Below are 12,767 nucleotides of genomic sequence, written 5' to 3'. Positions count from 1 at the left end.
TTTCTCTAAACGTCTAGATGCTAGATGGCGAGGAAAGTAGCTTCACAATCAACACTCCCAAACATTAGGTCTTCCTTGCGTGGATATTAATACTTCAAAACTCTGGTTAAGACGGAGAAACAATTTGCGTAGACGAAAGGATTTTTCATTGCCGTCCAGGAGAAATGAGAACATCGAACACATAATTGATGGCTGTACGATGCTTACCTCGGAAGTAGACACGCACAGACAAATGATGCTGCTAGGATTCTTCAGAAAAATATTGGCCTGAACATTCGCTTATCAGAGAGATTTAACCTTTGCTACAAATATAGCCCAGTTAAAGTACTAGAAGACAAACACAATCTCCGTTACTAGAACAAGAGTATTTTCACTGACAACCTAGTCAGACATAATCGTCCAGACGTCCTCTGGGTAGAGAAACGTACTCAACATGAGAGGAAATCCATCTAATCATTATCTCGTCCACTGGGAATGTTCATGTGAGGTGCGTACAAATCTTGTAAGAATTGGGAGTTTAAAATTCACTACATTCAATTTAGAAACATGCCGCGTACACGTAAGATGACGGTCATAGTGACGCTTTTAATTTTTAACCTTTCTATTTTTATATGTGTCCATGTCCGTATGCGAGTGTGAAGTTGTGTGTACCTTACGCTGCACAGTGCATGTGGGAAAAAGTACATTTTTTGGTTCAAAATACGATTCCGGCTAAACCTGTGGACCGATTTCAGATATTTTTTTTAAAGCTGATATAATTTCAAAGAAATTATTCAGGCATTTGTCGTCAAAAAAATTCGTTTTTTGTCTATGTCGATTTTTTAAAATTAGGAACCTCATGATAATTTCAGAAAAATGTATGATTTGTTGATGAATTTTATTTTATTTTTTTAAATTTAATAAACAAATACATTATTTGGGCATTTGTCGACGGAAAACCTATTTTTTCAATGGCAGCCCAGTGTCCACAACATTTCAGCACGTAATTGGAACGTCCTAAAACCGGTTCTTGGACGTACAAGTCAAAATACGTCATTTGAACGCATTAAAAACTGTCCTAAGTCGACGAAAAACTCGTTTCTTTTAAAGTCAGTCGTTTTAATTTCAGAAGAACAGTTATTTTTTCATTTAGTACTTACAGTTGGCCAACACAAGAGGGTTTTAATACAAGGATGGATTAATACAGATGGATGGTTAATACAGATGGATTAAAATCAACATGTGTTCCAGAGACGTTTTAAAGACGTAATTCGAACATAAAACGTTTAAGAACATTATTTGGTGTGACTTAGGACAGTCTTTAAAACTTTCGAATAACGTCTTTTGACTTGTACGTCCAAAAAACGTTTTTAAGACGTTCCAGTTACGTTCTAAAATGTTTTTCCCACTGGGTAACTATTTGGACGGGACCTCGGCTCTCGCTTCAATAACACTGGGCTGTGAATATTGATTGTCCATATATTACGTAAGGGGCTTTTCGGTTGTTTAAATAAAGACAAGAATAAAATTGTTGTGAAGTTAAAAAGATACAACTACTTAACAAAAAGAGAAACGCCTGACCCAATATATGGACGAAACCCTTACTCTGGCAGGGTAATATTACATGTCTCAATCTCGTTACAAGCATTTAACTACTTAGACTCGTGACTGTTTTATCTGAGTATTTTCAGCTGTAGACCTACGGAGTTCCCTCAGATGGTGACTCATCCGCTCTGCATTTATACTAAATAAACTTACATAATCAAGTATACTCCAAAAGTCACCTGTACGAAGGACATACATTTTTCTCTCGTCCACGAAGCATGCTATACATACAGTGAAACTCCTCTATAGCGCTGATTTTGGGGCTAACGGTGGGTGGCAACTTACTCATTATAGCCTGCTCCGCTTTTGTTTGTTCACGCCCGACTGCTTGCCTGTGTGACAGCCGCATATCCCGCGCACTCCGCGCAGCACCTGTTACATCCACATGCGGCACCTTTTTGTTGCTAAACTTTTCCGTGATACCATTTTTTCTAAGACTTCCAAATTCATTAAAAAAGGTCATAAATCAAATAATAAGTAACTAAAAATAATTTCCATTGGGTTAGAGTAACTAAAAAAATTGTTAATAATGTTATAAACAAATTAATTCACAAAAGTAATTTTTTCTTGATTCGCAATGATTAGCTAATTTTAACCCATAGCTTTTGAATTAAGTATCACAGATAATAATGCGCGCTTACAATGAGTTAGGAATAAATAATAATTGCCAATTATTTAAACAATCTTTATAAACAAATGCACATTTTGACCATTTTTTCATGAATAGCTCTGATTCTTTTTTGCGGAATCAATGCAAAATATCTTGCAAAAGACTCTTTGCTGACATATTTTTAATAGTGACAGAAACTGGTAATTATTTTTGAAAAATTTATGAACAAATGCACATTTTTACCATTTTTTTAATAGGCTTGATTTTTTTGCAGAATGAACTGCAAATGTCTTGGCAAAGACTGCTTGCAAATAAATCCTTCATGAAATAAAATAAAACAAATGAAGCAAACAAAATCAGGAATGACTTGAAGCTGCTGCAGCTACAAATAAATTGTTTTTGGTATTAACTATACCTAAAAACAGTTCAATGTAACAAGAGCAACTTCAAGTCGTTGTTGATTTATTTTTCTGCATTTGTTTAATTTTGCTTCATGGAAGATGTTCACAAATAGACTGCGTGTTTCTACGGAGATATTGAGGCAATCTTGCGAAGTATTTTTTAACATGGAATACAGAATAAAAAATCAGCACTTACGTGACATCATTTGGAATAGCGATTGACAATCAAAATGTAACAAAGTAGATTTGATTTTGGATAATATTAATGTTACGTCTTCTCTTGATAAAAGTCAGTTAATGGTTATAAGAAAAAAATTGGTTGACTCTTTCATGCCTTTGTATAATAAAAAATGGAAATGTGTCTGCAGGAAAAAAGCATTGTTTGTTCCAAATCATGCTGCATTCTTAGAAGCAGAGTTTAAGGTACATTTTCCTTGCCCACCTATCTAAACAAAAGGTTTAACTAATGTTCTAAAAAGAGGAAGACCAGGATTATCATTTGAAGATGCATCCGAAAAGACGAAGAAAAGGCGCGTCCAAGAACTTGCTTTAAATTCTTGTTGTGGATGTGTTGTGGATGTGGATGCAAACGATGAATCTTATAACAGTGATTATTCTGAGAGTGAAAAAACATCAGCTATCACAAGAGCTTTTTCACGGATAAATCTTCCTTTTGATTTTCTTCGTCCCTCTTCAATTAAAAGCAGATGATGATATTATTTGGACGAACAAAACACCTTCATCTTTCAATTTCTGTAGGACAATTAAATTTAATTTCCTTAAAGAAACTGATTCTCTTGTAAAGAAAGAGTACAACTATCACATAAAGCTGCTGAAAAAAGTTCGTACCTATTCCATTGGTGTCAGTGGAATGAGTTTTGATATCATCTTTGACTTGAAGTGTACGATGATTGATGGGAAGGTATGTAATATTCTAACTGAACAGAAAGCATCTTCTCGCTCCAACATTTGTCGAGTTGGATCAAAAAATGTTAACAACTTACCATATGCAGCTAAAATTTCCTGCAATGATGTACATAATAAATTTGGTCTCCCGACGTTGCATGTCTGGACTCGGGTTCTGAAATATTTGTAACACGTTTCCTACCATATGGATTTTAGAAGTTTTTCGCAAGAAAAAAGGAAGAAAAGGAAATGAAAAAATCAAGAAAGGAACGTCTTCAGATACAATTAAGATCCAAACTGGGTTTAACAGTTGATGTGGTGACGCAAATTTTCGGAACAACAAATACCGGAAATGTTACCCGTTCCTTTTTGGAAAAAGCTAAATCGGTTGCTAAAATAACCGGTTTGGATCAAGATCTGATCACCAGATTCTACGATATATTACAATTTATAACGTGCGGATGATAGTTAATTGTGCGAAATTACAGACTTACTGTTTGGAAACCGCTGATCTTTGCATAACTCTTTATCCTTGGTATAAAATGCCACCATCAGTACATCAGCTCCTTATTCATGGAGGTGATATAATTCAATCTTTTGAGCTACCAATTGGTTGGTATTCAGAAGAGTCGCAAGAGGGAAACAATAAGATCTTTAGAAAAGTTAGAGTTAATAACAGCAGAATGTCTGACAGACAAATGACGAACCTAGATGTTCTTTATCATCTTCTGCTCCATTCGGACCCTTTGATAAGCAGTTATAGAAAAGTAGAATTCAGGAAGATGAAACGTCTGTCGGAAATGGCTGAAAGCATGACAATCTCCAAGGAGTGAGGTCGATTCTTACTTACTGAAGTATAAATACCTACCTAAAAACGGCCCTTTTCAGGGCCACATGAGTCAAAAATGGCTAAAGTATCACAATCTTCAATGAGTGAGCTCGATTCTTACTTACTGCAGCACGAATGCCTATCTGAAAACGGCTCTTTTCAGGTCCACATAAGTCAAAAATGTCTGAGGGTATCATAATCTCCAATAAGTGAACTTGATTTTCACTCACTAAAGCGCGATTGGCTATAAACAATATGACAGCAAGGATTCTTTTGCAAGACATTTCAAATTGATTCCGCAAAAAAATCAAGCCTTTACATGAAAAAATGGTCAAAATGTTCAATTGTTCATAAAAATTGTTCAAATAATAATCAGTTTTTGTCACTATTAAAAATATAATAGCAAAGAGTCTTTTGCAAGACATTTCGAATTGATTCCACAAAAAAATCCAGCCTATACGTTAAGAAATGGTCAAAATGTGCATTTTTTTATGAACATTGTTTAAATAATCAACACTTTTCGATCACTATGAAAAATATTACAGCAAGGTATCTTTGGTAAGACATTTCAAGTTGCTTCCGCAAAAAAGATCAATCATATTCATAAAAAAATGGTCAAAATGTTCATTTGTTTATAAAAATTGTTTAAATAATTGGCAATTATTATCTATTCTTAACTTATTGTAAGCGCACATCATTATCTGTGATACTTTATACAAAAGCTATGGGTTAAAATTAGCTAATCATTTCGAATCACGAAGAAATTACTTTTGTGAATTAATTTGTTTATGACATTATTAACAATTTTGGTAGTTACTCTAACCAACTGGAATAACAAAAAATTGTAACTTTGTCGTTAAATAAAAAATTTACGTTAAGTCAAATTAAAATATCCGCAGTTATTTGTTATAACTGGAAGCCTTACGGTCATTTCTAAAAAAAATATCAAAATTTGTTAAGAATTGCACTGTCCGTCAACGTTTGTCCTAAAAAGGTGCTTTTTTCCCAATGTGCGGCGTGGCGTTAATTCTCGAAAGGGCTACAGAAGAGAGGGCTATTGAAGAGTTTCACTGTATATTATTTTCACATAATTAAGAAAGCGCAGAAAGTTAGTCTTCTCGATTTATATCTTCTGTGCGATATTTATTAAAAGTTTGTTATAAGGACAATTGCAAGATTTCACCTGGAGTGGGTGCTAATTTGAAAAACTGCACCCGTTCCAAGCGAAATTACAGTAAATTTACAGCCGTAACCACCTCTCACGACCGTGAGATAGATGGTTACAGTCTATGACGGACTTCATATGATGATCTGGAAAAACTCTCGTGCGCCTTGAGGACATGGAGCAGCTCAAGGACGACCGCCTTCTGAATTTTTCTTCCAAGTTTCTTAGCATTTTGTTAAAACGCAGGAATGTTTTTCAACCGATTATGTTTTTCAGGACGATTAGCTTAAAAGTATATTCTAGATATAACGGTCGCTACTCCCTTGTAAACCCTGTATACCTCTCTTTCTCCTTGACTATATCCCTTGGCTATATTCCTTAACTATACCTCTCCTTGCCTATCATATTTCTATCAGCTACTGTTAAAAATTAGGGCCTCGAGAGCGCAACAGAAACAATAGTCGAGAATATGTAGTTCTAGTATATTCGGTACTTCTCTATTTTGAAAATTGACTCGATTTCCTAAAGAGCGTTTAGCGGAGGCGTATTAAGGTTAATGCAGTAAGAGTAACATAGATGGTTATAAAGTACTCTTAGTGTCGGATTGTTCCTTTGGATGTACGTCGTTCCCGTATGTTTATGGTACGGCGCTGACACAATGAATATCTTTTCCAAAGGATTTATGAACGAAAGAAAGAAAATTGGTCGGATATCCGGGGTTTTTCGAGATCTTCGGATCAATAAAATGTAGAAAATTCGAAAAATTCGATGAGGAAACAATCTACAAAAGAGCGCATGCGTCCCATTAACGTTTGACGTCCAAAATGCGTTCAATTCAGTAAGTTGAAGCGACATAATGGAGGCCTTAGCAAAACCCTTCAAAGTACCAGCATACCTCAGAAAGGTATTACATGACTACTTGCGTGATAAGGAACTCGTCTAGCGCACCGCTAAGGGCACTACATGCAAGAAGGTAACCGCTGGTGTTTCGCAGGGATCTGCTTTAGACTCTAATATCTGGAATGTAGTCTACGATGAGGGCCTCACTATGGATCTACTAGAACATACTACACTAGGAGGGTTCGCTGACACTCTAGCTGCAAAGATTATAGCAACAATAGAGAAGCCGGTGAAAAACAGAGTTGCAAGAGCTTCGACGATATTAGAGGATGCAGTTGAATCCCTGCATGATCTTGGCATCAAAGTTGACTTAAAACTCAAGTTTTGGGAGCAGATCAAGACTGCTTCAGAAAAAGCAGACAAAACTATGTGGGCGCTATGTAGATTGATGCAGGCCCAATGAGTAGCAAAAGAAAAATACTAGTAAGCGTGATCCACTCGATCTTTCTCTACGGATCCGAAATATGGGCGGATGCATTAAGACATGAAACATACCGCTAGAGAATGGCTTCAGTACAAAGGAGAGGTGCTTTACGGGTCACAAGCTCAGACACCATCAAAGTTGAAGAGAAAGAACTTACCCTCTCGAAATGTGCACACCTGCACAAAATCGGGAAAAAGGAGACACCCTAATGCATATATGGCCCCGACGAAGCAGTTGATGACGCCGAGCACACTTTTTTCAAGTGCGACAGGTGGGCGGAGATAAGAGAAGCGGCGTAAGAATAACTGGGAGAGACCCTCACGCCGGAAAACGTTGTTGCTCTTATGCTGCCCACAACGGACAATTGGAACTTTGTAGCGGGATACTCCGAAGTAGTGATCCGCAGTAAGAAAAGCGAAGAGCTTGGAGACCGATGATAAATCAAATAGAACCAGGGGGCCGAAGGCCGGCGATCTCGAAGAGAGACATATGTCTCTGCTACCGAGGACGACGCGTTCCCCTTAAGAAAGGCCTAAGGTCCACGAAATACCTGTCTTGAGAAAAACTGCACTGTAATTATTTAAAATTTTTAAATTTAACTGCACTGAGAAAGAATACAAGATAATGTCGGGACTAACGGTACGTTGCGCTGGATCCGATATGACGTTTGCTTAACAGAGGGCTGTTTTTTAGGGGTTGAAGTTTATTGCATATATTTGAACAAATTAAAACGAAAATAATGCACCCATCTAAAATTCATTTTGGTTAATGTCGGGGCCAGTGAAACGTTTCGCTGGCCGCGCCATGGTATTTTCCGTAGAGGGGGTAGTTATTAGGGGTTGAAGTTGGTTACACAAATTTGAACAAATGAAGAAGAAACTAATGCACCTATATAAAGTTGATTTTGGATAAGGTCGGGACTAGCAGTACGTTGCGCTGGATCCGATATGACATTTTCTCGACAGGGTGTATTTTTTTAGGGCTTGAAGTTGGTTGCACGAATTTGAACAAATTAAGAAGAAAATAGAGCGCCCATATAAAGTTGATTTTGGATAATGTAAAGACTAGTGGTGCGTTGCGCTAGATCTGATATGACACTTGATCAACAGAGGATAGATTCTAGGGGTTGAAGTTGATTGCACAAATTTGAACAAATTAAGACAAATATAATGCACCCATATAAAGTTGATTTTGGATAATGTCAAGACTAGCGGTATGTTGCGCTGCATCTGATATAACGTTTGCTTAACAGGGGGTAGATTCTAGGGATTGAAGTTCATTGCACAAATTTGAACAAATTAAGACAAAAATAATGCACCCATATAAAGTTGATTTTGGATAATTTCGGGGCCAGCGGAACCTTCCGCTGGCCCAGCCATGGTGTTTTTCTCACAGGGTGTAATTTTTAGGGGTTAAGGTTGGTTGTACAAATTTGAACAAATTTAAACGAAAATAATGTAACCACATAAAGTTGATTTTGGGTAATGTCGGGGCCAGCGAAACGTTTCGCTGGCCCCGCCATGGTGTTTTTCTCACACGGGGTAGCTTTTAGGGGTTGAAGTTGGTTGTACAAGTTTGAAAAAATTGAATGGAAAATAATGCACTCATATAAAGTTGATTTTGGTTAATGTCGGGGCCAGCGAAACGTCTCGCTGGCCCCGCCAGGATCTTTCTGAGAAATCATGTACTTCCGGTGATGCACAAATTATACTTTTGGTTGTACAAATTTGTACAAATTCTGCATTAAATATTTAGGCGAAAAAAGTTAAATTTGCGTGGGTGGTGGGACCAGCGAAATGGTTCTTGTTTTTTGTCCAGATCTATGGAACATACTCTATAACGGAGTATTGAAAATAGTCTTGCCTGAATAAACAAAGCTGATTGGTTTCACAGACGACTTTGCGTTAATCATACTAGCTCGAAATATCGAAATGGCACAGCGGAGAGTAGGACATGTCACCAACCAGATTAACAACTCGATTGAGGAACATGGGCTCTCATTGGCAGCTAGTAAAACTGCGGTAGTCGTACGCAAGATGCAGAGGCATTTTGGTGACTCAGTTGAATTTAACGTGACAGGAGCGTCCGTTAAGTCGGCAAAATTCGTCAGATACCTTGGGGAGACTTTAGACCAAAAGCACACGCATTGGCGAGCGCAGCGGTGTCAAATCTTGCCAGGCTTATGCCTAATATCCGAGGTCCCAGAGCAAGTAAGGGGAAAACGCAGATGAGTGTGGCTCACTCAATACTCCTTTACGGAGAGGAAATTTGGGCTGACGCACTCGATGTCAGAAAATACCAAAATCGAATGGTCTCGATACAGAAACGATGCGCGATGCGTGTAGCGAGTTCCTATCGAACTGTCTCTGCACTTGCAATATTGGTTGTAGCGGAAGTAATTCCTATTACTCTCCTTGCTAAGCAGAAAAAAGAATATACAATAGGTGGGAAATGAAGGATTATCGTTCACAAATCGAAACTGAAGAGAGACTATAAATGCTTGAGCAATTACCACAGCTGTGGAACGTCGACTATCGAGGAAGATGGACTGCAGACCTAATAGGAGATGTGTCTCTATGTTTTATCAGGAAACATGGTGAAGTAAATTTTTATCTTACCCAATTTTTGACGGGTCATGGCCACTTTCATTCCTATCTATATCGAGGAAACCAAAAGGAAAGTCAACTCTACGGTCCTTCGCCAAAAAAAGAAGGAAGAGTAGTTAAGACTAATTAGTGCGTAATAATGAAAACCATCCATCTTAGCTGAGGTAAATAGGTAGAAGTGAGACTGCACAACCATCAGAAATGATGGTAGGAAAAAAATGGATGCAGAAAGCCGACGAGCCGGAGGAGAGGGGCCCCTCTCTCTTCTGCCGAGAACGATGCGCACCATTGCAGAAGCTGAAAATGATTATATTATGGAGTGGCAGGAAAGCAAGATATTCACTTACAGTATCGCAGGCCGGCGAGCCCGAGGAGAGACAGTCGCGTCCCCTGCCGAGGATGACGCGTATACTGAAGGGAGGATAAACTGCAGCGATCTACATACTAAGTAGGTAAAAACTGTTCATACTTTTTGTTATTAATGTCAGCGGGAAGCCGAGGCACGGCTTATTGGCCTAGAACCCATGTTTCTGAAGCAATACGAAAGCGGATTCCTGGAGCATGATTTGGCAAAGGAAAAGGTGGGATTTTAGTCAGTAAAAATCTGACACTAACCATTCTAAGATTCGTCTTTATTTATAAATGCGAATGATAGAATGGGTGTCTTATGCAAGATTTAGCCTCCTAAAAAAAACCACCACTACTCACCACCACCCTTAAGTACCAGCACAGTTATCTGTGGTAGTGGGGAGGTGATATATCCTTACTTGGGTAGGGCTGAAATAAAATAGGCCCCGCGGACCAAACACACTAAGATTTCCAAGTCAAGGCGCGAACAACCGTGCCGAGGACTAAGTTATACCAGGGAGTGGTGTCTCATACTGTGTCTCTAGGGTACCAGGTCACCTCTTTGAGTATATAGACCTACCCCCGCATGCAGGTCTCCGCGAAGGTGGACCTTTATTTCCATAGCTACTCGTGGGATCACAGTGGCGTCAGAAAACAAAAACTTAAATAGGAGCATTTGCGGGGAGATGGGAGGTGAATTGGACGTGGCGGAGGTGCTTGACGATGATCAAAAGTCTTGGGAGAGGAGAGATATGGTAGTCGTAAAGAAGAAGCTCAAGCTTTCACAAGATTGTATACAGGAGCTAAATTCCGCCGTACGTAATATGAGGAATTTCTGAGAAGGAAGGCGTAATATGAACCTGCGGGTCATATTACTGGGTTGGACAAGTTGACAAGTCTTCGGTAGGAGTACAGTCTGTCTCAGCATTAGCCATAGCAGTTCTTCGTAGCGCTAAGTGTTTTTGTCACCTCTTCAGCAGTTATTCATTGAATTTCCTCCTAACATGTTGTTATAAGTTTGTCGAAAAACTGCTTGAAACGGTATCTTCTTTTAATTCTATTCTTTTAGGGATTGTGTATACGTCTCACTAAAAAGTCTCTAGTTCGTTGGGCCTGAGAGTATCTTCGACAGGAACAGGGGTAATTCCCAATACTCGCGATGGATCAGCAGAAAACTGTTGGTATTCTCTGACCCATCTCTCCCTCTTCTGTATTCTCGTCAGATAACTCCTTTAGTTTGTCAACAATATGCTTCTTGATTGTCAGCAGCTTTGATTTATGCAGTCTGATTGAAGGTCCTCAGTTCTTAGGCGAACTTTCGAACCCTTTACTTGAACGTTTTACCAGATGTTATGTATTCGATCTCACGCTTAACACGGGACGAATTCTGCCTTGTCCATCAAATCTTATTGTTTAGACGATGCATGGGCCTTTAAGGCTTTTGATCCACCGACGCTTTTAGCCTTTGAGTCGAATCAGTCAAAGCTCTCGCACCACCGTAAACTAAACAATTGAGGTTCTAGAGGTCGGGCTTCTCCAAAATATTCTCACGAAGTGAGACATCCATTTCAGCCAGAGCGTGTAGGGCTTAGGAGAAACCTGTAGGTTAATGTTTCTTGTCGTCTTGAAATCAATATCATCTCTCAGAAGGTGCCCGATTACCGCGGTTGGTCTCAATGTCGCTTTTTCACCTTCGCCTGTAGCTTGCTTATGTAGTAGTCAAGGAAGTACTCCGCGCACATATTTAGTTTTCAACAGGTAGGCACGCCGATTTTGCAATGGCTGATGCGAAACGTAAAGAAGCTCTGAGTGTTTCTGACACCCAGAGCCTACTCTGCGCTTACGATAGTTTTGAACCGCATTAGCAACTTTTTGATGGTTTGATGGTGTCATTGTTGTTCCCTTAAGCAACTTGGGAATAAAGTTGCTTGTCCTTGTAGAGCCCCGCATGCAAGCAAGGCTGAATACTCGCAGGTGTGATTTACCATGATTCTACCAAGATCCTGTTTTATTTTTAGATGGTAGTTGCTCCCAATGTGACCTTGCGGTAGCTTTTCAACCCTTTTATAATTATGTATGCATATATATTTATTCCTCTAAAATCGAACCGAAGGGCCTTTGGCAAAGCCACCAAACGCGTCATCGGGTTCCGGATAGAGGGTCCCTGTACCAAGGGTTTCTGCTGAATATGGTTATAAAAATAAATAGGCAGTCACGGAAAAATTGTCCAGGGGTGGTCCCGAAGGAATTATCCCCCAAGCGGAGGTGTGAAAACCATGCCGAAAGCTGAATAGCACCTGGGTGAGGTGTCTAGAACTGTAACTCGGGGATACCGGGCGATCTCTCAGAGTACGTAGACTTATCCTTGCATGCGGGACTCTCCAAGGATAAGCGAACCCCTTTCCCTAGCGAAATCTTGGGACCTTTAGGTGGACGGAGCTATTTAATCACGACTTGCTAGAGTTCTACAATACGAGTGTGGCCTCTGAACGGGGTTACATGGCACGACTACATGCTCTCTGGTGCGTGAAAAACCCAGAGTTATCGCACTTTTCGTATCAACATCTGCGACACCATGCCGAACTACAGAACTACAGAAATGTGAAGGATCAGTCAATGTCTTGTGAACTAACGTTTGCTTTCCTTAAATCGCCCGGATTGAAGTCTGGTACGGAGACTTTCATCTTTGCATGCCAGGACGGTGTCATTTCCACCTTAACATACCGTTGCCACATTTTGAGCCAAGACATTCCCGATGATAGCTGCAGGGCGTGCCATGCACACCCCGAGCATTTAGTTCACATACTATCTAGTTGTCCAACTGACGCGGAAACGACCTACATTCAAAGGCACAATGCGGCACTAAGAGTGCTTTATCACCATCTCTGTCATTCTTACGGCATTAACCTTAATATCGCTCCTCTAAATGCTCCTAGCGAAATTGAGTCAATTGTCGAGAATGGGAAGTGCCGCATATACTGGAACTTTATATTC

At 39.4% G+C, this 12,767-nt stretch overlaps 1 protein-coding gene across 9 annotated transcripts in view; it reads right to left on the bottom strand.

Annotated features, from left to right (window-relative positions):
- Positions 1 to 12,767, bottom strand: part of LOC117168109 (matrix metalloproteinase-14) — a 518,894-nt gene that overhangs the window by 245,933 nt on the left and 260,194 nt on the right. The window lies entirely within an intron of this gene.

Source organism: Belonocnema kinseyi, chromosome 2 (assembly GCF_010883055.1).
Source record: "Belonocnema kinseyi isolate 2016_QV_RU_SX_M_011 chromosome 2, B_treatae_v1, whole genome shotgun sequence".
Taxonomy (NCBI): domain Eukaryota; kingdom Metazoa; phylum Arthropoda; class Insecta; order Hymenoptera; family Cynipidae; genus Belonocnema; species Belonocnema kinseyi.
The sequence above is the reverse complement of the archived record's forward strand: the minus strand, read 5'-3'. Positions and strand labels throughout refer to the sequence as shown.